Source organism: Rhipicephalus sanguineus, chromosome 4, assembly GCF_013339695.2.
Source record: "Rhipicephalus sanguineus isolate Rsan-2018 chromosome 4, BIME_Rsan_1.4, whole genome shotgun sequence".
In the NCBI taxonomy this organism is placed as follows: Eukaryota; Metazoa; Arthropoda; class Arachnida; order Ixodida; family Ixodidae; genus Rhipicephalus; species Rhipicephalus sanguineus.
Genome location: NC_051179.1, coordinates 140,004,901 through 140,031,300, shown reverse-complemented (window position 1 = coordinate 140,031,300; position 26,400 = coordinate 140,004,901). Strand labels below are relative to the sequence as shown.

Below are 26,400 nucleotides of genomic sequence, written 5' to 3'. Positions count from 1 at the left end.
GCACTGTGCTGCAATGGCGGTAGATACGTACTCGCCTACACTAACTTTTTGTCTTGTCTCGGCTAGGTCGTTTCAGAGGAACTTATCAATGTAAATGTTACGATTATTCTGAATTAAATATGCCACAGCAAACTTTTTCACAGTACACATGAAAATGATGAAAAGTTCACAGCAACATGATGAAAAGTTCACAGCAAACCTTTCATCATTGTATCCGATATGCGGTGGATAACATATCGTTATATATGTTTTTTTCCCCATAGTCCAATGCATAAAATGAGACTGTTAAGTCGACCCATCGTTATAACCGATATATCGTTATATGTGGTATCGTTATAAGTGGACTGCACTGTATTGCTCGGTGTATATCTCCTCCCCGGAGCAGACTGCCAAAACGTAGGACTGGCCGCTGTTTATACGCTTCTCTAGGCACTGGTTTTCACTTCTAGTATTTTCTCGAGGCATTCTCGAAGATTGCCTGTCTGCACTGGTTGCCACCATGGCTCACACTCCACTGGTGGTCAGCTTCACTGCTGGACAATGAAATCACACACAACACACGAGTCACCAGATACACACTTGTCGCATGCCTGGCTTGAATAAACTGCCCTGTGGTACAGACTCAGATGGCGGTCACCTTCACGAGCCAGCAGTTTAATAATGCACAACACAACAATGTCATACTGAGACACTGTTGTGTCTATTGTGTTGTGACAGGTACTTAGATATAATATTTTTTAAAATTTAGGTTAGGATAATGAAAACTTTGAAGATTATGTATTTGCATGTGCACATATCAAATATGAACTCAGTTTTTGTGTACCCCTAATAATGAATTCAAATTTCTGTTGATCACCTGTTTAAATAACCGGCTACACAGATCCTGCTGAATTAAATGTCATTGCATTCTACAGATATCAAAGAGTGCAAGAAGCATAATTTTATGGTTCTAGCTTTTCTACAACAAAAGTTGTGAAGCTTTAAAGGACACCATTCGATTACCGAGAAAAGATATTTTTCTTGCTTTATTTTTTCTAAAGATTTATAGGTCCCTACAGTAACATATGGCACTTTCTTGCACTCGCTAAACATCCAGCTTTTCAGCAATACAAGAATGATCAAAATTGAGTGTACCAAAGCTTAGACACGCTTGTCAGTAGAATGAAAAGTGGCAAAAAAATTGAAACTGAGAAAATAGCAAAAAACAAAACTTGTTTACTCAAATAAATGCCTTAGAAGGCACCAGGAGAGTAGTCTTTATCACATTTTTTTAGTTGCCGCCGCTTTGCTTGTTGCAAGAACTTGGCCGATGCTAAAAGCTTCCGCTCAGCATTCATTATTCGACGAGAATCTTTTCTCTTCTGGCCATCGCTCACTCTTGGAGTTTTTTTTCTAGTTAAAGTTCTCCAAAGATATGTGGAGGCTTCCTGTACCCCGGAATTAAAGTGCATCGCTGCTTCAGCAACTCAACAGCAATCAGTGAAGCAGGCTTGTCTTTGAGGATTAGAGATTAATAACTGAACAAAGTGCCTCGTTTGCATATTGAGTCTTCCCTCTCTCAGCGTTCAGGGGTGGAAGTGCTGCGCCATTTGCGCCACGCTGCGCCAATTCGCTTCTGCTGCGCCATCCTGCTCCAAAACGCATTATTGCGCCGAAACTGCTCCCAAGCGGTCTTTGGTGCACGGCCTCCGCGATGGGCTCCGGTGCGCTGTCGGAACCAGTCACCGAGGCTACGTTTGGTGCCTTCATGTGCCGCTGTCATCCGTGTCATGGCGCGCATGCGAGCTTATATCATGGCTTATATAATCATGACATCACTTGGCGCGCAGTTTTTTGGCGCGCTGCGAGCACGAGGCGGTTGCTGTCATCGTGGCCTGGGATTACGAACATGAATAAAAGTAAGTGCGTTGACGCTTGATAATGTCGAAAACGTTCTATTTACTGCGAATATTTAATTTGATGTGAAGCCATGAGGATAGTGCGAGCAGCTGCCGCGGACGTAAACGCGCGACCATTATTTAGAATCTTTGCATTAGGAAACCGCTGTATAGCTGAGTGTGTAATATGAATTTTGTGTCATATAAGTCTGCATGAGAAAGAAAAATTTGTTTTATTTGTTTGCGGTCAATGAAGCCACTACCAACCGCGAAACCACTCACAGGGCTTCGGTTTGTGTAAGTCGGTTGGACCATTCTCGACACTCATTTTTTTTTTTTTTTTTTTTTGAGAGCATGCCTCTCCATGTGCAGAATGTTTTGCATTGCACACAAGCCGTTAGACGTTATAAATGCAGCATGTAAACGCGCTCGTGCAGCGACGAGCTTAGTCTCGCCAGTGAGATCGGTCGCGCTGTTCGATTTTGGCTCGTCAGAACCTGTGCTCGGCTCGAGGTCGAGTACGCTGTCGCTCCTACCATGCGCAGCACAACATGACATGCCGCTCGCCACCGTTGCTGTGTGTGGCTTGGTGCATGAGGTGGCGAGTGAAGAAATATACAAAAAAGAACAAGATAGACACTTGGAACGTTTATTACTCAAAAGACGAAGTGAGGTAGTACGAAAACAGAACCACGGGATACAAATTGTGCGCTTGCGACATCTAGTATCATCGCACCTCAAGTACCATATTTGCGTGCATATAACCGACACCAATAATTGGCAAATCTTGGAAGGGAACTTGGAGAGAAAAGATGGAACCGCATGGCGCAATTTTTGGCGCGATTTACGCGCACTTGGAGGGACGCGCGTGTTTTTTGACGAACGCCTTCTCGAAATCGCACTGTTGCGTCCCAAATGGCTTGATTTCATGAGCGACTGACGCGTGGTCGGAGGGTCGGTCGCGCGCGTCGTTTTGACGAAAGCTATCTCAAAATCGCGCCGCCGCGTCCTCCTACTCGAAGTAGAAAAGAAAAAGCCTCGCGCGGCGCGTCGCCCGCTCGTCCGACAAGCGGAGTTTAGGGTGCAGACGCGTGTTTGTTTGGTTTCTTCCACTGCCTCCAGACAGCGCTGACCTCCGCGCATTTCGAAGGAACTTTTTGAAGCCGGCGTATAGCTTTTGATGAAAATGTAGCAACCCGGCAAACGCGGTGCGAAAACGCCGCTGCTGAAAAACGTTCATTACCATTAACGTTTTTAATTTGTCAGTCTATTCAAGTGTAGCTATTCAAAACATCGCTTATCTCGTTTTCCCGAGTCATTGCTCTATCACAGCTGTGATGTTTTAATGATAACGCGTACGGGCGCGCGTGCGTATATATATATATATATAAATTTGTGTTAAGTGTAGTTCGTTCATAAGTATTCGGAATGTTTTCTAAAATCGTTCGAATTTCTTGTGCTTACCAGAAATAAAAAAAAAAAACGAAAAAACAATGATGTTTTACCCTAGAATTCTGCTCCAAAACTAACTTGCATTGCTCCAAAACACACATTTTGGTGCTCCAAAGCTGCTCCAAAACAGCATTATTCCTGCTCCCTGAGCTGCTCCAAAACGCTCAAGCCCGCTTCCACCCCTGAGCGTTTCAGCAGCTCCATGTCAGAAAGTTGCTCGTAGAATGGAAGCAGTGTGCCATTAACACTTTGAGGAAAATTGTAGGTGTGTCTTTCTTGGCAGTGGTTCTCCCCTCTCAGCAGCAGCATTCTGCTTGCACCATGGGCACAAGGTGTGGTTCGGTCGTTCATCAGTGGATGTCGCATGATAGTATGTGGCCATGGCTGCTTGGTGCATTGCATTCACGTCGCCCACGTTGGACTTTAAAGCCTAACCATAGTATCTGGACAATTTCTCTATGACATCACCTGTCAAGTGGCCTCTTCCACTTAGTGTATCACCATAACCTTCACGGTTTTGCACGAGATTGCGTAGGGCGGTGCCCGTTTGTTTTTAGACAGGATTTATACAGTCCTCTTTTTGGACCTGTATAAAACCATAAATTTTCGCGTCTTCAACAGCACGAAATGATTTACTGTTCCCATTACACAGCATCACTGTGTACCGCAAGATATGACTGGAAATTGAGCGCTCATAGAGGGTGATCGCTGTCTCTACCTCCATGTGGCCTGATTTCCACTTTGTATTTTTCTAGCAGATATGCGTTGGCTCCCAAACCAAGTAATTTGGGTCCTCTTTTGTTGGCGCGCTGGCAGCTGGCACAAAAAGTTTGACAGGGCAAAATAGTCCAAGACATAGCCCGAAAACAGCTCTATAACTACACTCACACCAAGGTGCGATAGGTGGCCTCTGGTAATCCATGTGTCATCATAACAGATGGCCACATTACCTGGGTTGTCAAAGTGCAGCTCTCGGTACAGTATAGACCGCTTATAACGCAAGTCGCCGGAGTCGCGAATATCCGCACTATAAGCGGTACCGCACTATAACCAAAACAACCTTCTTCAAAGGCTGCACTTGCGCAAAACGTGTTGAGCATGTAGCCTCGCGTGTCCGATAATCGACATATGCGATTTGGGGCGCTTACAACCACTTAAATCTCCGAATGTTCAAAAATTAACCGCCAAAGACCCGCATTGCCAACGAAATGAACACGTGGGAAAAAGCAAACAAAACAAGGTGCCATCGCGGAAATTCGCCGACTACCTTTCAGGCCACCTCGAGGTATGCGCATTACACAGAAACCATGTCGAATCGCGACCGAAATTTCACGTGCTGAGCGCGGTACCGATCGTTCGATTTCACGGGCGCGCACGCGATGTCCAAGACATTGCAATCGAATCCGGAACTACCATTCGAGAGTTGCTTGTGCCAACCATGCCCTCGTTTTCATTAACGATATGATTCCCTTCCCTTCAAGTGCAGCCATCGCAAAAAGTTTCGTTGATTCCGCACCAAACCGCAACTGTTATCGCCCGCGACCGCTACCGAAACGCAACCAACGCTGATTAGGCCTAGCATGCGGTTCGGCATGTTGTCGCGGGAAGTTTGACCAAGACAACATGAAGGTCGGACGTCGAAAAGATCGCACTCAAGCACTACCCAAGAACAGCGCGCATGATATGAAGTTAGTGTTCGCGGCCGGGAGATCAACGGCGACAAAAGCCCGCCAAGCTCGTTTAAGTCCGCGCACGGGCAGAAAAGGCAGAAGCTCGCGTCATGAAGCCGCAAAACTTTTCAATCTGCGGACGAGGTAGCTGCGATATCTCTAGCAAGTGTGATAACGGCGACGCTTTTCCCGACAGGAAACTTACTTTAAAGCGCACTTGGTGAGGACGCGATCGTACGTTCCACGCGGAACGCGCTGCCAGCAAGCGGCCGCGGAGCCTTGCCGCCGCCGGTGCAAAGGCTACTCCGTCGCCTAGGCAACCACCATCCTTCCCCACTCGGCGAGCCCGCACAGCGCTGCCGCGGTCTTTTTCCTCCCTCCACCCCTCGTTCGTTCACTGTGCGTGCCCTCGCCCTTCGTAACGACCTCGTCGCTCCCTCCCCAGCGGCGTACCTCCTTTGAGAACCGCACTCGCTACCGCGTTTGTCAGAAGTATTTTCCCGCAACCGCATTATAAACGGTATTTCATCTTGGGGGACTGCACAATAAGCGGTATGCGTATACGTGCGGTTCTATGGGAGGGTATACGGGAGTCGAAAAAGACCGCATTATAACCGGTCCTGCACTATATGCGGTTACGTTATAAGTGGTCTGCACTGTATAAGTTTTTCACTGTCATAGCACAGTCAGAAAGGACCTCCTCTGAAGCTCTTGTTACAGCAGGATTCAGGTTGTTTTTCCAATTGCTCTGATAGCTTTTGTGGTGAAGTCCCTGTGGGAAATCCCCATTATAGAGAAAACGTCGTTGAGAGCCAGGCAGCCCTCAATGACGATTTTTTTTAGAAACGGGAAAGTTGAAACATAGGACACCTTTATTTACAATAACTTTTCCTTGGCCCTCTAGTCACTGCCAGGAGCGTTATCTTCGTCAGAAGTGCAAGGAAAGTTGTTGCCGTCGGATCCTTCGCAGACGTCCTCGGCATCTCAAATGACATCGTCCTCACTGCCATCGAGTGCGTTAGAAATGCAACACTTTTTAAAGCCAGTCACGATTATTTCCGCTGGCAAGTCCTCCCACGCCTCCTTCGCCCACGTCGCAACTTTATTGAGGGGAGCCTCCTTGCGGCGTCCAGTTGGTGTCATGGGGGCATCGTCCATCATGAGCCACTCTCTGTAGAACTTTGCACCCGGTCCTTAACTCTTTCGTTATCGTGGAACAAAGGTCAGTTGTTACAAGGTCTAAGAAATATTTTTTGCCGGATAGATACTAATGCCCTATTTACATTGTTTGGTATCAACATGTAGCTAAAAGAATGTTCTCTCCAATAACCTGAACGTTGCATATGTATTTATTACAGAAATTAATGAAAAAGACGTTTATAAAGAAAAGTTTACAGAATGAAGATATTTTTCATGCTTTAAAAAGGAGAATAACGTGAAAAATAGTGCGGGTGAAAAAAGTCCAAAAGATACAATTTGTAGCCTGTTATGGTATAAAAAGGTTGCACAAGTTTGAGAAAATATTAGCGAAACCTGTTCTTTCCACAAGAAAGTTAGCATAGGTGTGTCTCGTGCCATTCTTCAATGCAGTCCCTTGTTGGGATGAAACATAGACACCGCATGGCTCACACAAAACTGCTGTCTTCATTTCTATTTTTTGCTTATCGTAGCACAGCTTGCAATTACGGCGCTTTTGAACCTGGAGCTTGTGTTCCGACTTCTTTGGCGGAGGTGGAGGGTTAACATGTCTGTCGTCCATGTCAAGAATCTGGTTGACCAGCCCAATTTGAAAGGCAAGCTGGTCAAAGCCAGTCTTTCCGGAGAGCTCCTCTATGTTACGGTGATCTTCCCTGTGTGCTTCAAGAAGTATGAAGCTGTTCACGACAGCAATGTCGATGCAGTGGAAGAACAGCATCTTTCACCATCTGACACATTTCATCAAAACATTATACCAAGCAATAAGTTTATCTGACTTGTCAACACCAAGCATCCTTTTATTATAGTCTTCTCTCAAGAGCGACTTCCTGATGGGAATATTTGCCCATTGATCTCCTCTCTTCACTTTTCACGTTGCATTGATGTGTTTGTTTGCAGTGTGTGCTGTGCTGATCAAGTTTATAGCACGCTTGTCCTTCCACTGTAAGTAGAGCACGTCACTGCACCAAATCCAGCGAATGTCTCCTCGAGTTGCTTTTTTTTCTCAGATGGTGTCTTTCAACTGGGAAGGAAATCTGCAACGATCTTTGCGCGTTGTTCCGCAAGAGTTTTCCGCTCAAGAAGACGTACAAAGAGGGACGTGGACGTGTAAAAATTGTCAAGGTAGATAATGTAACCTTGATCCAAATATGACTCGCACAGACGGGTGACAACGTCATAGACCACTCCCTTTGAGCTGGGCACTTCTCTCTTCCCGGTATAAACCCTGAATTGGACAGTGTAGTCTGTCCTTGAGTCTGCAAGGACCCAGAGCTTATACCCCCATTTGACCTCCTTGTCACGCATATACTGCCAAATTCCTGATCGTCCTTTTGGCATAACCACTCGCTCGTGCACGCACAAGTTCGGGTATGGCTGAAAAAGCTGACAAGACACGTCATTGATATGCTGCAGTAGATGTGTGATCCTGTGCAGCCTGCCATCGTGGATGGGGTCCGTCTTCTCCGAGTTCATGACACTTAGAAAAGCAAGGAATGCAAAAAATTGGGTCCTGGGCATAATCTTCAGAGGAATGAGGCCCAAAAATAACTCCAAGGTGTTCCGATAGAGATGCAGGCGAGGCAACTCATTAATTCCCATGTAGATGAGGATTCCTATGCACGGCATCACTTCATCGGGACTGAAATTCTTCCACGAACAGTCTTTCCACATTGGTCTGCCTTTCCAAAATATGCGTCCACGCATGTTTGTTTGTGTTGTCACAGATCATGTTGATCAGCTGTGCAGTGAAAAATATTTGAAACAAATCGACGGCCCGCACAAAGTGCCGTGTGTACTTCGGAGCGCACCGCCAACTTCAATCCCCGGGTTCCATCTCGAAAAAACTGCACATGGTTTACAGATGCCGGCCAGAAATCACTTCTGTAGGACGTTGAGACCCTGAAAATAAGTAATACGGCTGTGGTTACACGCTTCGCTGCTTATAACTATTCATTAGACATCAAAATGTGCGCCGCACATACAGCTGACACTCACCCACTGGATGTTGCGGCTTGACTTGGCGCTGTTACGAGTGACGTCGGTGGCCGATGCGGACCCAGGTGGTAAGCATGGAGCTGAGCGGCGGGAGTCGTACCGCAAGCCCAGGGACATCCAGAACAGCAGGAAGCCAAGGCAGAGAGACCGGCGTTGAGGAAAACTTAACAGACGTTTATTTAAATCATAGGGGACAGGATCGTCAGAACGGCATCTAGTCCCATCGATCCGTCTCGAGCAGACGCTCTGCTGCTCCTTAAATACGCTTCATTTCCAAGATAGGGAAACTCCTTAACTAGAAATTTCCAATCACAAACGTGCATGCTTTTGAAGGGTCCGTCCCTCCGACAGATAGGTCACCGCCCCCAGGATCACAAGCCAAGGACCACTGCACTCTCACTCTCCACGCTTGACCAGTTCGGAAGAAAGGGGCAATGTCACTGCGGGGAACTGTCAACTTTTGACGAACAAAGGCACCAGCTTCCACCAAAAACACACTCGTTTGAAACACGCGTTCCACGGAGGAGACCCGGCTGAAGGACTTGATTGCAGTCACTCTTGCAACATACAGCCAGCATTCCTCGCACACTGGAGAGGCCTGCCACCGTGCAGCTGAAGCACCAAGTGTAGGGAAAGATGGCAGGTGTAGGCGACAAACCCGTTTCCCACAACGAAAGGGGGTCCGAGAAGCGGGAAGACTCGTTTGGGGACAGCTGTCCCAAGAACCTCGCTTCTGCTTTGTAACAGCTTCCCCGGCGGCAGGCCGAGACCTCGACATACAAAGGTCAACCACCTTTGTGGGGAGAGGTCGATGAAGATAATGCTGGTGTGCTGAAGCCGTGCACACCGCGATGCTGCTCTGCTGCATTCCTCTGCCACCTCCGTGTGAGGTGATCTTGAACATCTGGTAGCGTCGTACAAAGTGGGAGAAGAGCTTTTGGCTCTGCTGGCCAACATTCCTTCTCGAAAGACAGCACCTGTGTCAACCACGCGAGAACCACAACCGCCAAGCAGGCAAGCGCCCGTACTCTCTCCCCGAGACCCACCAGGCTTTTGCTTCAAACAAAACGACCTGTTCTCAATTACAATAGCAGCAGCAATTCCAACAACCCAACCTGAAATAAGCTGCTCAAATTCACAAACACATGTCGTGATGAAGCACAACCACAACAACAACAACAAAAAAAGGCAATTGTAAACCTGTCACATAAAAAAATGAACTTAAATACACAAGCCAGAGTACCCGACACCATCAAGTTTCTTAGAAACAGCGACTTAGGCCGTGAGCGTTGCCACTATTCAACTCGTGGGACACCCTGACGTAATGCTTCTTTGTGTCCTTGCATGACACGCAAGTGAAACCTTACAAAATATTTTCAAACTTAGCTTTCGTAAAACTCATGGAGGGCATTTTCCTCTTACGCACTCAACTTGCTCTGATGCGTGTCCCTATTCTTTCGATAGATAACATCACTATGCATAACGATCTAAAAAACATAGCTGTAAAACTAGCTATTAAACCATTAAGAGACGAGGAGATCACAAAAGAAAACTATTTCATACTAAAAAAAAACAAACTACCAAAAAAAATCTTTTTCAAAAGTCCAACGTCAACATTCTCCGAAAGGCTTACAGTCGCCTAAACAACCTTTGAGTCTCCCTCGTGGTTTCCAGCTAGTGAGCGCGCGTACAACCCTCTTCCCGAATGTGAGGTTCTTCTGCCGCAGCAACAAATCTGATCTGTTTGAAAACAGATAGGAATACTGTATCGGCAGATAGTCAGACCCAGCAGCCTATGCAATACGCCAAAGGGGCCCTCGATGCAAACCTTAGCCATCGGAAGTCATACGTTTCGTGCTTCCGCTGCTTGCTTAAACCAAGCGCGTTCTCCTGTGAACTGCCCCGGTTCTACATACGAGGAATGCACCACGTCCATTGTTGCTGCCGAATCTCGCAGCACGCAACACTCCTTTCCATTTACTATGAGCTCTCAGATATATGGCTCCAAAAGTTGCGTGCTTTCATCCCCGCTGTCATCTGACAGGCAAGCAATCTTTGGCTTCTCGCAGTACGCTGCCATATGACCCGACTTGTGGCAATTGTAGCACACATGTGATCGCCTCTTTTCAAAAGCCCTCTTTTGGTGCTCTTCCTGAGCCAGATCGGCTTCTTTCACTGCCTCCCCCTTCTCTTCTGGTTCAGAGTTGTGCGCTCGGTTCTCTTGGACGGATTGTCCTTTCCACCCAGTTGCCTTTCTATTCTGGCCCTCCCGCTGGGGAATCTCCTTTCTATCAAGCGCACGGCGCGAGACGAACTCTTCCGCAAGCTCCGCGGCCTTCGAGACAGTGGTTACGTCCTCCCTGTCTTGCACCCAGAGCCTAACATCTTGGGGCAAACGACAGTAAAACTGCTCAAGTCAGAAGCACTCCACGATTTTCTCTTTATCTTCGAACGCCTTAGCCTCTTTGAGCCACTCCCTCATATTAGACATTAACGTGTATGCGAAATAAGCATACGACTCGTCTTTCTGCTTTACGGCGTTCCGGAACTTCTGCCTGAATGCTTCCGCTGACAATCTATACCTCTTTAGCAGGCTCGACTTAACCTGGTCGTAATCGTCTGCTTCCTCTTTTGTCAAGCGGGTAATCGGCAGCCTCACACGGTAGTAGGGTAAGCAAGCACTATGGCCACATCGTTTTGATAACACCCGCCTTCTCGCACGTGCGCTCGAAGTTTACCAAAAACAGACCCATGTCCTCTCCGGAGCGGTAGGATTGCATTAGGTCTTTCATCCTGAGCGACTTCCGTTCTACTCCGCTAGACGCTTCGTTACCTTCTCTACTACTTTGAGCCTTGAGCAGCTGCAGTTCATGACGCTTCATCTCAAGATCCCTTTCCAAACGCCTCTCATTTCTTTCTGCAGCTTCCTGCCTCTCATTTCTTTCTGCAGCTTCGCGCCTCTCGTTTCTTCTGCTTCGCGCCTCTCATTCCTTTCTTCCACTTCGCGCCTTAGCCTCTCATTTCATTCTTCTTCTTCGCGCTTTTCTTTTTTTTTCTTCCTCAATCGGCTCTAGACACTCTGAGAGCTCGTCGTCGTCTGCCTTAAGGTTCTCAATAGCCTCGATAATCTCTGGCTTTCTCATTTGTTCTCGAGCATCCAAACCCAAACTTTTAGCTAACTCTAGCAAAAGTGGTTTCTTCAGTGCCTTCAGATTCATGGTTGCTGCAAGTGCTGCTAACTTCACTACCACTAAGATGCTACGTTCCCATGCACAGGTCAACGTAGAGTAGTTACCCAAAATTACCACCTTTCATACAAAACTCGAGACAAAGCCTGGTAAAATCTCAGTGAAGAAAAGTCAAGCACTCACCACATCCTGCAGTCATGATCTCAGCGGAGACTATCCCAATGCTAGCATGACCTTGTTGCGACTTGGCATGAGCAGAATCCCGTCGCTGCCATCCAGTTGTTACGAGTGACGTCGGTGGCCGACGCAGACCCAGGTGGTTAGCGTGGAGCAGAGCGGTGGGAGTTGTACCGCAGGCCCAGGGACGTCCAGAACAGCAGGAAGCTGAGGCAAAGAGACCGACGGGATGACGCAAGCAGCAGCCGCGGTCCCGTTTGGCATGACAGATCCGTCAGTGAACACCTGAAGTCGACCCTCCAGTTGCTCCTGAAGTTTGCAGGTGGCTGCCTGCTGCAATGCGGCCGCAGGTGTTCATCGCTTGGTTGCCCCCTCCAAGCAGAGGTGGACCTCTGGTGGCCGGTGGTGTGGCGGTGGAGGGGCAACCGGGACTGGCGAATCCGGGACCATCTGGTGGTACAGCAAGCAGAGGCCACCCATCCGTGACCCGGGCTGGCTGCGAAGGCGCTCCAGGAGGGCCCTGCCATCGGTGGCGCGGTGAAGGCGGTCGATGTGTCCCAACGCACGCTGCAGCATGCGTAGCGTCAGGGGCCACTCTCCTGCCTCCGCAAGAGTCGCTGCCACCTTGGAGTTCTTGGGGAGCCCCAGGATGGCCCTCACCGCTCCTCTGAGGAGTCCCTCCAGCAGGCGTCTCCTGGCCGGTGTCAGGGCCACCAGTGGGAAGGCGTACAGGAGGACCGAGGACGCCGCAGCCTGGTTAAGCCGCAGGGCCCACCTGGTGGAGCAGCCACGGCCACGCTGCTGAAGCCTACTGATGGGCGCCCTGAACGCGCCGCACCCTGGTGGCAGCAGCCTTGGCAGCCGGGATCCACGTGAGCCGGTGTTCAATGGTGAGCCCCAGGTACTTCACCGTCGACCTCCACGGCGGGCGGCGGTTGCCAATCCTCAGCCGTTTCACGTAGTCTCGTGCCGCTGCCAGTGGGTGGATCAGCAGGGCCTCGGTCTTGGTGGCAGAGACCTTTGAGCCCGATGCCTCCGAGGTAGGTGATCACTGCTTCCAGGGCCGCCTGCAGTGATCTCCTGATGGCTGGAATGGACTGCCGTGGTCCCCGGGCCACGTTGTCTGCGTAGACGGAGCAGTGGGCCGGGAACTTGGTGTCTGTTGAGAGGGATGCTGGAAGTCCCGCCAGCGCCATGTTGAATAGGAAAGGGCTCAGCACCGATCTCTGTGGGACACCAGCAGTGATGTCCCTGGGTTGGCTGGTCTCCCGTCCAACACGGACCCAGAAGGTCCTCCCAGACAGAAAGGCGGTCACAAAGCCGCGGAGGCTCCCGCTGATGCCAAGCTGGTCCAGAGCCGCCTCGACGACCACGTGTGGGAGTCCATCGAAGGTGCTCTCCACATCCAGCAGCAGCAGCATGACCACGTCCCCGCAACTCCTGGCTACCTAGAGGGTAGCGACGACGTCAGAGATGGAGTCTGCCGTGCACCGGTGTCGCCTGAAGCCCGTCTGCTGCTCCGGGGAGAAGCCCAGATGGTCGGCTATCCACTCGAGTCTCTCCAGGGCTGTCTTCTCCATCACCTTGCAAGGTGCAGAGGTGAGAGAGACTGGCCTGTATGAGGAGAGAGCCGTGGCCTTCCTCCGGGGCTTCAGGATAGGCGCCACCACCGCAGTCCGCCAGGACTCTGGTAGGACTCCGGTGCACCAGACGTCGTTGTAGTACTCCAGGAGTCGTTGACGGCCAGCTCCATCCAGGTTGCGAAGCATCTGGAAGGTGATGCCGTCGGCCCCTGGAGCACTTCGTCGCTTGGTTCCGTCGAGGGCCGCCACCAGCTCGTGCATCCCAATAGGCTCTATGCACAGCTCCCGCACCTGCACAGACACCCATCCGGGATGATGGCAGGAGGCAGCAGGTGATGGTGCCGCAGGCAGCTGGGCTATGTCTCTGGCGGCAAACTGGTCGGCCAGCTGTTCAGCCAGTTCCGCAGCCCCGATTGAGAGGTGCACAGCCAGGGACAGCACCTGGTTGAAGGCCCGTGGCACTGTCAGCTGGCACCTCAGCAGGCGCCAGGCCTTGGTCCCGTCGCGCGTGCGGTCGATGGAAATGCACACTCCCAGCCAGCCCTGGTTCCTGCGCCTGCGTGCATGGCGTCTGCAGACGGCATCGACCCTCCGGAACACTGTCCAGAGCTTCCGGTAGGGCCTTGCTGAGGGCCTGCCATTCTACACGCCGCCTTGCTGACCTCAGTGCCAGGTGTTGGATATCCGGAACGGGCCGTCCCTGCTGGACCTTAGCGATGACAGTCGCCGCTCTCGCGCTGTCAGCCACCAGCTGCACGAGGTCCCTGCCGCTCGTGTCCTGCCCGAACAGTCGCCGGAAGACCTGCCAATCCACCACGCGGTACTCCCAGTCCCGGGGGGCCTTTCCTCGGAAAGGGGACAGCAGGATGGGCAGGTGGTCCGAGCTCCAGGTGTCCGGGAGCGGTGACCATGCATACCGGCATCCCTCCGTGGCTGCACTGAGGTCGATGGCCTGTACTGGTGGCTTGGCCCCCGCGGCGGATGAAGTTGTTGGCCCCGGCGTTCAGGATCAGCAGCCCCAGCTGCTGTAGGACATCCCGGACCTCTCTGCCTCGAGCGTCAGTCCTGCGACGCCCCAGGCTGGGTGTTTGGCGTTGATATCTTCGCAGAGCGGAAACTCCTTGCCCAGGTACACGCTGGCCACGGTGGTGTCACTCCCCTCGAGGCGTATGCGGACGGCACAGCATTCGAAGGGGCCATCGACCAAGTCAGCCACCGGTACCTCGGCCTGCAGGAGCTCCCGCTTGACGTAGACCGCACCAACGTTTCTAGAACCAGGTCAGTTTCGCAGCTCCGCTCGCGTGCCGGCACAGGTGGCCGACGCGTGAACTTACGGCGCTGCTGTTCCATTTTGCTTCACTTGGCGTGGCCCCCGGGATCGGATACGGCAACGCACCATTGCTCTCAATGGCGCGTTGGCGAAGCTAATCGCGGAGGCGACGCACCTGCCGCTGTGATCTCAGACGCGCGAGGAGTAGCCGCTTGCGACGCGTTGCGCGTTTCTCTGCGCTCGCTTGCTCCGTACTCGTGTGTGATTGTTTGCGAAACGGTGCTCGTTTGGGAAGCAGTTCTTTCGATTTAGCACGCGTGAAAGGGACAAAGCTGAAGAATGTCATATTGATGCGCGTGTTGCACGAGCGGCTCGGAAACGAACACTGGTCATCACTTCTGCGAATCAGGGCAGGGACTTGCAAGAAATATCTTCTGAATGCCAATCCCACAAGAATCGTGAAGACTGACTTCGCTACAAGTCGCCTAACCGAGCTCAGGGAATAAAACCAGGTACCTTGATCAACCATAGTTCGCGCTGTACGCCTTTCTAGAAAAATCAGAATTAATTCGCCCGAAAATTAACAACGGTCCTCTGTTACACGACTTGCTGAGTCCGACAAATCTAAGTACATGAGCCAGTGTCATTTTTGCCTCCGCAGAAAAAATGCGACCGCCGTAGTCGTGATCAATCCCGCAACCTTCGGGTCAGCAACCGAGCACCGTAACCACTGTTCCACCGCGGCGGCTAAACACAGGTTGACGGCAATGGAACGTTCGTGCGAGAGGACAGCTAGACGTGTGAGATTGTACCATTGTTATAGGTTATTTCATTATCTTTTGATGTTCTTGGAGCTTAGCTTGTGAAATAATCTCTTTTTAAAACAGTCGAGGTTATTGAAAAAGTTTAAATCTCGGCTGTCACGGCCGCAGAAAGCTGCAGCGACGATAGGTCACATGGGTGTCGTAGCAGACGACGCGTGAGGCATGATGCAAGATGGAACTGCAGCGCCGCTAGTTCTTGCGTCGGCCGTTGCGTCCACTTCGGAGAGCAAGCGTCTATGGGGAGCTGCGAAACTGACCTGGTTCTAGAAACGTTGGACCGCACACCGGGCACGTCCCTGCTGGTGGCTGTCGTCCAGGCAGGGGTCAGCATTGCAGGACGCCAGGGTGCGGCCAGTCCGGCTGCTGTAGCCCACGTACCCCGGCAGGCGAAGGTCCTCTGCCTGGGCATAAACCTCCTGCAGTGCAAGCACGTCGTAATCGCTCTGCAGGAGGTGCTCAGACAGGTCATCTCTCCGCCGCCTCAGCCAGTTGACGTTCCACTGGAAAACGCTAGGGCGGCGGCCTCGACTCGTCCCGGGCGGAGGACTAGCCATGATTGTCTGTGGGCTGCAGGGAGGCCACTGCCTGTAGGCAGATGGCCCGGAGCGGGTGCTGCGGTGGCAGCATGGTAGTGCCCAGCTGGAAGCAGACCATCAGGGACGCCACCAGCTGATCCATTCCGGGCTGGGCGGAGAGGGCCGCAGGGGCAGCAGCAGGGAGGGCCGGGACAGCTTCAGGAGGCAGCACCGGTGGGGCCGCAGTGGATTCAGCAGGCGGCCAGTGGGGCAACAGCAGCAGCAGCAGAGGGTGCTGCGTGAGGGGCAGGAGCAGCAGGCTGGACCGTGGGGGCAGCAGCAGTCACGTGTGCAATAGGCGGTCTGTGGCGGTTGCGGGGGGCAGGTATAGGCCGGGTGAGAAGAGTGTGTCCCTTCACAGCATTCGCATATGTCCAAGCCTCTCTGGTCCCGGACCACCGCTGCAACCGCCCGCCTAGAGAGGGCAGCGGTGGAGGATGCCATGTAGTGTGCCTCGATGTGTGCGCCCCCCTTAGGGTGTTGTCATTCTTTGAAGGGGCTGATGCCGCCACGACGCCATTTTTTGCCCCGCGTCTCGTGCCTCTCAGCGCAGCTGCCGTAGATGGGTGAGACGCCGGTAAGAAGCCGTGGGCTAAAATATGGCAGCCGCGCCGCAGTAGGCGCCGCAGATGTCCTCACCCTGGACAAAACGCGCAACAAAACGCGCATCAAGGCACCCTAATGCCATGATTGTGGCCACCTGGCGCTGTTCCTGCCACCTGGGACAGTGTGGGGTGTCGGCCGAGTGAGGACCGCCACAGTTGACGCATCGGGGCCGCTGGCAGCCCGTGTCAGCTGTGTGGCTCTGGCCGCAGCGAATGCAGCTCTCCGGCCAGCGGCACGCCTCCCGCATGTGGCCATACCGACCGCACTGCTTGCACTGCAGTGGTCGGGGTCTGGAGGGCTGCAAAGGAAAGCGCACCCTGAATAGCATCACCTGCTCCGGGGGAACTGGGCCCTCGAAACGCAGGGTGACTGTGCGGCCCTCCCTGGCAGCTGACAGGACCGGAACAGTGGACTGAAGTCCGGCCAGCAGGGCGTTGTCGTCATGCTCCCCGTCCACTCCGTGGAGGAAACCCGTGATGCTCCTGCGATCTGCAGGCCTCCTTCCAGACACCGGGATGCTCCTCAGCTCCGTGAGGGCCAGGAGGCCCTCGAGACACTCCCTGGTTGTCGCATCCACCGCCACTATGTTGCGACGGTGGTTGATCCAGATTGCAGCGATACCCGGGCGCGAAGAGAGTGCCTCAGCCAGGGTGAGGCGAGGGATGCCAGACAGAGAAGGAGCCTCCCGGGGCAGAGGGCCGGAACAGGACCGTCCCGACCACTGCGGGGTCCACTGTCAGTGTGGCAGAGGACAAGTTTTTCTGGCGCCTGCGTGCAGCCTTGGACTGGGGGGTTATGAACCCCTCGTCGTCCTCTCGCTGGCTCGCGGGAGGGGTGGTGATCGCGAGTGTCAGGGGCGGTGCAGGCGGCAGCCTCCCTGCATTGATCGTGGTCACCAGTCGTGGGCGTGTTCCCTCGGAGTTGGAAGGGAAGACTGCAGTACCGGAGGGGCCCTGGACGGCCTTCGGTTTGCCTTTCTTCTTCTTCCGAGGGTTCACAGCGGTAGTGGGGCGTGGCTGGGACCTGAGGAAGGCCTCCGAGGGGTGAGGGTGGCTGGTGTCTTCTCCCTGCTCTCCCTCCGTCACTTCCATGGTGGGGCCTTCGTCCTGGTCCGCAGGCACCTCCTCGGTAGGCACAGCAGCTGTGTTGGAGGCAGCAGCAGGTGACGTGGCTTTCACTACATTGCACGCGGCCTGGGCGTGTGGCTCCGTGCAGCTGTCAGTGGTGGACTCATCAACAGTGTCTGCGGTGCTGCTGGCCATAGTTGAGGAGCCTCCTGATGTGTCACAGGAGTCTGTGGTGGTGGCCGAGTCCTCAGAGAGTTGAGAGGCTGTGCTGCTATGGGCACTTTCAGTGTCAGTGTTGTCCCCTTTGGAGGGGGGACCTGGCGCCACCTTCCGTGGTCCCTCTTCCTCGTTGTCGTTGCTGTCCGAACGGGGACGTTTGCGAGTCGAGGAGAGGTCCATTTGCTCCTCTGTGGACAGGGGAGACAGTGGTGCAGTGCATTCTGGAATCCCAGTGGCAACTGCAGGCTTGCCATCGTCCGCAGGGCTGCTCTCTGGTGCAGCAGAGGGCGGGCAGAGGGGGAAGGATATATCAGGTAGTTTCTCCACAGGCCGCTTCACCCATTCCTCCACACAGTTCCTAATTGCCTCTTGCAGGTCTCCGCGCTCTGGGAAATGCTTCACGAGCTTCTGGAGGCGAGACCCGGAGTCACTCAGGTTCCGGTTGTGACGGATGTGTTTTGGTCGTCCGGTTGGCGTCTCGGGGGCTGCGGCCGTAGGCGATGAGGTGTCGTGTGTTCCCGTGTCGTCCATGGTAGCGAGGAGGGCTGTCAAAGCTGCGCACTGCACTGCGGTGTTCGCATACACAGCGTGACACTTTCCTCACGTAGGAGACACGTGCTGTGACAGTAGTCACTGCACCACACTCGGGCACACAAAGATTCAAGTCAATGTTCGCGAAAGTTTGTCTCTTTCCGCAGTACCAAAAGCGAGGACGAATGCGCCCTGCACTCTTCAAAAGTCGCGGTAGAGAGCGGCAATACACACAGGAGGCGAACCGGATGGGAGCGCCACTAAATAATAAAAAACGGTTGTAAGGAAAAAAAGGAGTGACGCTCGAAAAAGGCGGCTGCGCTGCGAATGTGTGTGAAGCGGCGGCACATGCGAGATCATGTAAACAAATACAAAACAAAAGCGTGTACACTGTTCAAAGCAGCACGCGACGCGGCAAAAACACACGGTGCGTGCGCGCGTCTAAGTGCGGCAAAGGGGGGACTTGCGGTTACCGAAGGAATAAAATAACAAGGTATATAAAAAAAGGGGGTAACCGCCAATAAAAGGGGGGAAAGACACGCTCTAGTGGTCCTAGGACAGACACGAACGTAAGACGCGCGTTGTTACGGCCCGCTGCAGCTCAATACACGGCGATCGATTTGTAATCACGCGAGAGAGATCACTAAACACTCGACCGACCGGCCGTGTGAAGCGCGAAGACAGGGGCCGATAGTCCAATCAGGTGTCCTGCAGTAGAGCCTTGCAGAAGGACGCGCTGATCGGTGAGCACTGGCAGCAGTCCCGGCACGCACGAGTACGCGTGCCGTACCCATGAGGATCGCGCCGAAGAGCCGACCGCACTCGGCGACGATCAGGGCGCGACCGCTGTGGAGGTGAGGCCTGTAAACAGCGTGCACAGGAAACACCATCACAGCACGGTAATCCATGAGGCGCGGCTCCTTTCGCCGGCGTCAGGCGAGCGCACGAGTACGACGGCCGTACTCCTAGGAGCACGGCGCCGAAACGACCGCTCTCGTCGGAGGATGAATCGCGACTGGCGCGAGAGAGAGGCCGCAAAAAATCGCGGAGCGCGAGCGACACAACCTCTCTCTACGGCTGCCCAAACGGCTCTCCCGACACATAGGTCACCGCCCCCAGGATTGCAAGCGAGGGACCACTGCACTCTCACTCTCCATGTCCGACCAGTTCGGAAGAAAGGGGGGCAATGTCACTTCGGGGAACTGTCAACTTTTGACGAACAAAGGCACCTGCTTCCACAAAAAACACAGTCGTTGCAAACACGCGTTCCACGGAGGAGACCCGGCTGAAGGACTTGATTGCAGTCACTCTTGCAACATACAGCCGGCATTCCTGGCATACTAGGGAGGCCCGCGCGTAGCTGCCACCTTTCAACCGAAGCGCCCAGTTCAGGGAAAAGATGGCAGGTGTAGGTGATAACCCGTTTCCCACAACGAAAGGGGGTCCAAGAAGCGGGAAGACTCGTTTGGGGACAGCTGGCCCATGAACCTCGCTTCTGCTTTGTAACAGTGCTTCCTCGTCATGGATGCTGAAATCTGACGTGTCAACATCTTCTCCAGGCTCACTGCGACTGATTTCATCCGCAAAATTGGCTGTTGAAATGCTTGATTTGTGAGAAACACGTAGTGTTTTAGGAGCGTCTGCACGCGATGACGACGCCATGGCCGACGCACTCGCGCAGCAATCCGAAACTTTTTGTGGCGTGGGAAAACGACCCTCAAGCAAAAAAACCCAAAAACATCGTGGATCCTGTGTGTTTCCCACTTCCTTACCTAGATCGCGCTAGGTGTCCACCACCCATGCGAGAGAAGTTGAACTTGGAATGAGCCAATCAAATTGACCGATCCGAATAGGCGCGGTAGTGAAAGAGTTAAAGGGCTTGTTGATGGCTACATCACGTGGCTGTAGCTGAGATGTCATACCGCCAGGTATGACAACCAGGTTTGTGTTGGCCTTCTGTTGGGCCTCCTTGGCGCCTGGCCAAATGTGCCCTCTGAATGAGTCTAGGATCAGCATATTTGGCAGGTGCAAGTCTGCTCCCGGTCGTTTCATCCAAACCGCCTGGAACCACTCTTTGACCATTGCCTCATTCATGAACCCCTTTTCATTTGCACGGATGATCACATTTGGAAGAACTCATTCTTTGGGAGGGTTTTGCAGCAAAGTACAATGTACGGTGGCAGCTTCCTCCCATCTGCCAGTGCAGCACAGCATCCCGATGAATCGTGTGTGCTCATGGCCTGCTGTCAACAGGCGCACGTCCTTGGCTCCTTTTGTTGTGATTATCACGTGACTGGGCATGTCAAAGTAGACCGGGGTTTGTCAGCGTTCCCGATCTGGCTGAGAGCGTAATTCTTCTGACGGCGAAGGTTCATCACGTATCACTGGAACTCTATCAGCCATTCCTCATACTCTGCTGGCAAAGGCTGAGAGATGGTGGTTTTACGATGAAGAGACAGTTCGTTCCGCTGCATGAACTTTTGGACCCAGTGCCGACTTGCCTGAAGCGTTGACCGGCCAATCGAATCTGGTCTAGCTGTGCCAGCTGCCAGGCTTTTGTTTGAATATCCTCGCAGTAAACTGGGAGACCTTTGGCACGTTCCTATTTTACATGGAGCCTCAGTTCTTTTTCAAGAGTGTCGTGCCTCCCTGTTGCTGGGCCGCGAAAAGCATGACACCATCCTTTGCACAGAAACAGTCGGTCCCGCTGCTTCCTCCAGCCCTTAATCAACTTTTCATTTACGTCGAACTCGCGCTGAGCGGCACAGTTGCTGGAGTTCTCAGCAAAAAATATCGCTTGACATTTGAAGTCAGCTGCGTTGCTCTGCCGATGTGACATTGTCGCAGAACCGCACAAAAACAAATGCGAATTGTCATGTCAGATCGAACAACGAACAAAGAGTGCGAGTATACGGCTGCACGCTGGCAGGCAGCAAGGCTTGAGATTTCACGACCTACCTAGGGAGATCAGGGGTTCCAGTGCAACCATTTCGCAGGGCTGCATTTTGCAGGGGTTTTGAAAAGGCGGTGTGCGGCCATTACGTGAATAACTTTTTTTTTCTTTGTTACTTATGGCTAATTCCACTGGGAAATGGAGCGGCCGCCGAAATCCTGGAGCGAGGGGGCCGCTGTGCATAGCGATGCTTGCATTTAGAGCTCTGCATCGAGTGATTCCCGTTACACACAATGCAGGAAGGTGTGCATGTGGGCGGTGGGCCCTTGGGAGGCGGGGGATGTGTAGCGCCACAACGGTGGCACCGATCCTCTCGTGGCTTGGGGCACACGTCGGTGCGGTGGCCGGTCGAGCGGCAATTGAAACAAGCCTCTGCCTTGTTGTGGAAAGGAAGAAGGCGAAGGTGGACACCATGGTAGAGAATCCACCGGGGTACCTTGGGTTCGGTGAGGGCGACCAGAATGTGAGGAGTCTTGCCCATATGGCGGCCTCCCACGATAGGAAGAGTAGGGTTACTAGCCTGGAGATCTTCGAGGATGGCTTTGTGCGTGAAGTCGTCAAATGCATGGTATAGAATGCCTCGCAAGGCGTCATCCGGTGGCGGATCGTAAAGGTGCAAAGTGAAGGTATTGCCGGACACCGTGAGGGATGTGATGCGGAGGTATGTTCGCGCGCGAGCCGAGTCGGCGGTGCTCAGTGTGAAAGTATTGTTAACCAGTTAGATCTGTATTGTGTCACGTGATGCAGGCGGGAGATCTTGCAAGTTCGCTGCTTGCAGTAAGGCGGAGTATAGGTGCCATGGCTGAAGCTTATTAAGGTCGACGGAAGTTTTAGGACGACCGATGACGTGAATGGTGTCGGCCGGGAGGCGAGGAATCGTCGCACGACAGCAGGGCCGAGATGCCAAAGCGCTGGTCTGCTTCGATGGTGGCAAAGGTGGCGGCGGCGAGGCTGCCATGGTGGTGGTTGTAGTTTTGGCAGCAGCGGCGCGGCGTAATGCCGCGCAGTGTTTCTTTTGGGCGCGAAGGCCTGGTGACTGCCAGGAACCGTCCGATAGTTCTTCGGGAGACACTTCCTGTCCTTCAACGTACTCCATGGTGGTGGGCAGCCAGGAGATGGGCGGCAATAAAGCAGTGGGAGGCCGTACTCGAGCTAGGCTTGAGTAGGCCTAGAACGGCGCACGGCGTGGTCAAGACTTCCGAAGGCTCTCCTGGGCCACCCCAGGAGAGCATAGCGACAATATTGATGTCGAAATGATCCTGACAAGTTTCTCTACCCACTCGTGAGAAAATTATCTGGATACGGCCTAAAGAACCGGCGCGGGCGCCGAAAACTTGTGGAGCCGACGTGAGATGTGGCAGTGGTGGGAAACGCCCCCTGCCGTTTTTTTTCATGTTGGTGAAGAAGGCGGCTGTCAGACTAATAGAGACAATACCCTTGGGCGTACTTGTATACACAAAATCGAGTAACATGTACTGTACAGCGATAACAGCAAGCACAGCTAGTCGTCGAATTTGGTAGTTGGTGAAATGTGACAACTTTTATACATGCAGAATAGACTATTCCAGCATTATCATTGGCGTCTGCGTTAGTCCTACAATGAGCTCAGGTACTCGAGTCACATGCACAATGTTACCAGAAAAGGCTAAAACAGTCAGGAAGGTCCCACACATTTCGGAACAGCCTGCGCCGATCAGCAGTTACACGTGTAATAGGCTGGTCACATGAAAATAAAGAAAGCTTGTGTGGCAATACAAATGCTACATTTAATCACGTTGGTTACACCATGAATGAACTAGGTACAGGTGATACGTAGGTATTTCCTTGAGTCTTTTAATAGCACACACGCAGTCATGATGCCTGCAGCTGGAACAACTATTTCCCCTGATAGTCCTTCAACAGGTTTGAACGTGCGTTGCATTGTAACTAGGTTGTACTTCAAGGACCTGCACTTCAAGGGCTTAACAATAACAAAAGCTTCTGACTGGTTTTTGCAAATTTTATTCTCTATAATTGCATATGTGTTGCCCACCAGTTGCACTACAGAGTTATTAGTTCTCTTTCCCAAAGCATAGTCCTTCCCAGTGAAAATAACACCTTCTTTAACCATTCGGGGATACTGCACACTTGTGTTTTCAGGCCACCTTAGTGCAGAGATTGGAACACCTCTTCCAAACAAACAAACATCTCCTTTCACTCTCAGAGTTTTCTGGGTTTCCTTAGTGTCCAGCGAGTTGCAGTAATCAAGAACCCTTGACTCAGCAGCTGTAGCCAACAGAACGTTAACAGTTTCTTCCGTCTGCATCATACGGCAGGTTTGGTGTGGGATGCCATTTGCTGCTTTTACAGCCTTTTTGAGGCAATCGTTACCCGCCTCAAACGGAAATGCCGAGTGTGCCCACAGAGGGCTTCACTGGCGCACACTCTTTGCTATATGCAGGGATGCAACAGCTGCACCAATTGCGCCATTTTGATACAATTTCGTTTTTCTGCACCAAGCTGCGCCGAAACTGCGATATTTGTCGAAACTGCGCCCCGCTGCGCCAAAACGCCCCAGGTAACCGCAAAATTTTTTTGGGTTGCGGTTGTTTTAGCCTGGTTTTAGCGCGCAACGAAGCCCGCATTATTGACCTAATGTTGGAAGAGGCTCCTTCATCCAATCCAATCCGATCCAGTGGTGCTTGACTCAAACATGACGTTAATCTGTTCTGGCGGGTTTGCTGGTGGGCAGATGGGCCTAAATGAAGTTTTTACTGCTGGTTCAAACCCTGCTTTACAAGGTCATTCAACATGAACAATGGTCAGCGGCCATTTTATGCGGAAGCACCGCGTAAAGAAAGTTAACTGGCAAACGGGCCGTTTGTCACGTGCTGCAAGTCTTAGTGGGGAGTCGTTATTGTTAGGTGGAGTCTGGTTCAACGCTGCTTTTGTTCATCTAGCAGTGCTCACGTGCATGAATCCGCGGATTGTATATACAGCAAAGTCTTTTTAAATGTACTGACGAGTAAAGTGTTGTTTAGAGAAGTACTACACACGAAAACCTTGACAGCCTTAGCCGAACGAGTTCGCCAAGATAATACCCCTCCAACTCGCGCTGAGGCCGACACCACAGTGTGCCGAAAAAGGCCTTCCGCTTTTTGGGAAATGTGGACACTGTTCTGCTAATCATTTTGACTTCGACGCGAGTGCGGTCACTGCTTTGCTGGCGCAAAGGTTTGATGGCAGGTACTAACGAGCACGCCAGTGCGAGTTGTCGCCGGCCACCTTAATGCGACCAGGATCTTTATATCTGCTCGGTAGCGCGTGTGGCATAGTGCTTTTGGTACTATTGTCAATATACTGCACGCATTTTATGCGCGACGGACTCAAACATGCCGCTGGCTGCTGCCTCCCGAGCGGAGACACAAATTGCGTGTCGCTTGCAGAAACGAAAGCAGCTCACCATTGCTGCGTTTACCCAACGAAATGTATATATATATCCAAATATATAGAGATCCAAATATAGAGAGCCGCTCCCTGTTGGCGTCTGGGGTCCATTGTCGGCGAAAGTTACCGCGGAAAAGTGGATTATCTTTATGGGGGTTTATCAAAGAAATATTCCTCCAATCGTAAATTTCGTGCGAAGTCGTCTAAATCTTTTAGAAGCGTGAATTCATCGTACTTTCCATTGCTAGGGCAGAACGTAAGTCCACGTGATAGTACACTCAATTCTTCTTTGCTAAGTTCTTTTTCTGAAAGGTTGATGACGTTTGCTTCCTTAGGGTGTGCCGGCAGGTCTTTCTGAATGTGGGGCGGTCTGGTATTTTTGTTGTAGGCTACAGCGGGTATTACTTGTTCTGGAACGTTATCTCGCGCAAATTTTTTTGTTTTAAGCTTTTCTATTTCTCCCGTTTTCTTCTGCTCGAATAAGTCGAGTTCTTTGGCCTCCAATTCCGAAAGAGGAAGGTTAGTTCTTGCATGCCGCTCCTCGTCTATAAGTGTCATTAGAGTCTTTTCACAGTGTTTAATGGTGACCTCAGTTAGCTCCAGTGTGGCGTGATCAAGAATTTTGTTCCACTCTCCCATTTCTGCTTTAGAAAAATTATGCATCGAAGGTGATGCTGATAAGCGCAGCCCCTTCGGTGCCCTACCTGCCAGTACATATGCCTTGAGGGTACGCACATGAAGTTCGTGCCGAATTCGTTTGTCGACGAGCTTTCTAAGTTTAAGAAAATTTGGACCTGTTTTATGGCTTATTTCGCCTGATGGGGATGGTGTTTGCTCGTTCGCACAGCCAGCATGTCACTTTGCACAGACGCGGCGAGCTGAGCCGCTAGGTACCCGGAGGTCGTACCTGGTTTTGGGTGCAGCTTCATTCGGCCGTGCCTCCCGCGACGTGGTGCCCTGTGGACGACTGCTGCCAGTGGATGCAGGCTGCTGGTTGGTGCTGCTGCTCGATGCCGGATGGTGCTGGCTGCTGGCTGCCGGTGGTTGTGGCCCAGCTGGCCGTGGTCGTTGGCCCGGGTTCCCGCTTGTCGCCTTTTCCGGGCTGTGTCTCCTGGCCGGCGTCGACAGACGTGGCTACACGCGTAGCCGGTCGCGCACCCCGTGAAGGTGGTCCCGACCGGATCGGCTGGCTCGTGGAGCTAGCGGTTGTTGTCTCAGGGGCTACTATGTTTGCGTTGTTCCCCTCGCCGCTTCGACAAGCGTCACCAGGATGGTCACGTTGAAGTGCCTGTGCGTAGGATGGCGTCTCCCCATGCCCGTACGACTCCGGCTGCGGTGCGTGGTCCTGCCAGTCGGTGATTTATGGCCGCCGTAGATAAAGGAGCATATTATAAAAGTTCCACGCGAGGAGAGACACTCCAGCAAAACTCGGGTGTAGACCATCAGCAGCGAGCACGGCCCATGGAGGGAACCTGTCGATTGCATGGTCCACATAGAACACACCCTCTCTCGCATGGCACAAATCCAAAAGTCGAGAGTTGAATTCTCGAGCCTCGCGGTTGAACCTCGTCACCGCCCGCCAGTTGTGTCGGAGAAGCCGTTCATTGGGGCCTCGTGGGAGCACCAGGGTAGCAAATACCATAGTGATGTCCGGTCTGTCGGATCGAATGCGCTCGAGTAGTGCCGCGTACCGGTCGAGTGCAGTTCGGGCATCTGTACCGGCAATGTCATTGGTCCCGACGTGGAGAATCAAGTTCGAGATCCCTTTAGGCACAAAGTCCAGCAGGTTG

The 26,400-nt window shown here is 52.4% G+C and overlaps 1 pseudogene; it reads right to left on the bottom strand.

The window, feature by feature from the left end:
- Nucleotides 1–504: 504 nt before the first annotated feature.
- Nucleotides 505–20,352, bottom strand: LOC125758307 (uncharacterized; annotated as a pseudogene).
- Between the last annotated feature and the right edge of the window lie 6,048 nt (nt 20,353–26,400).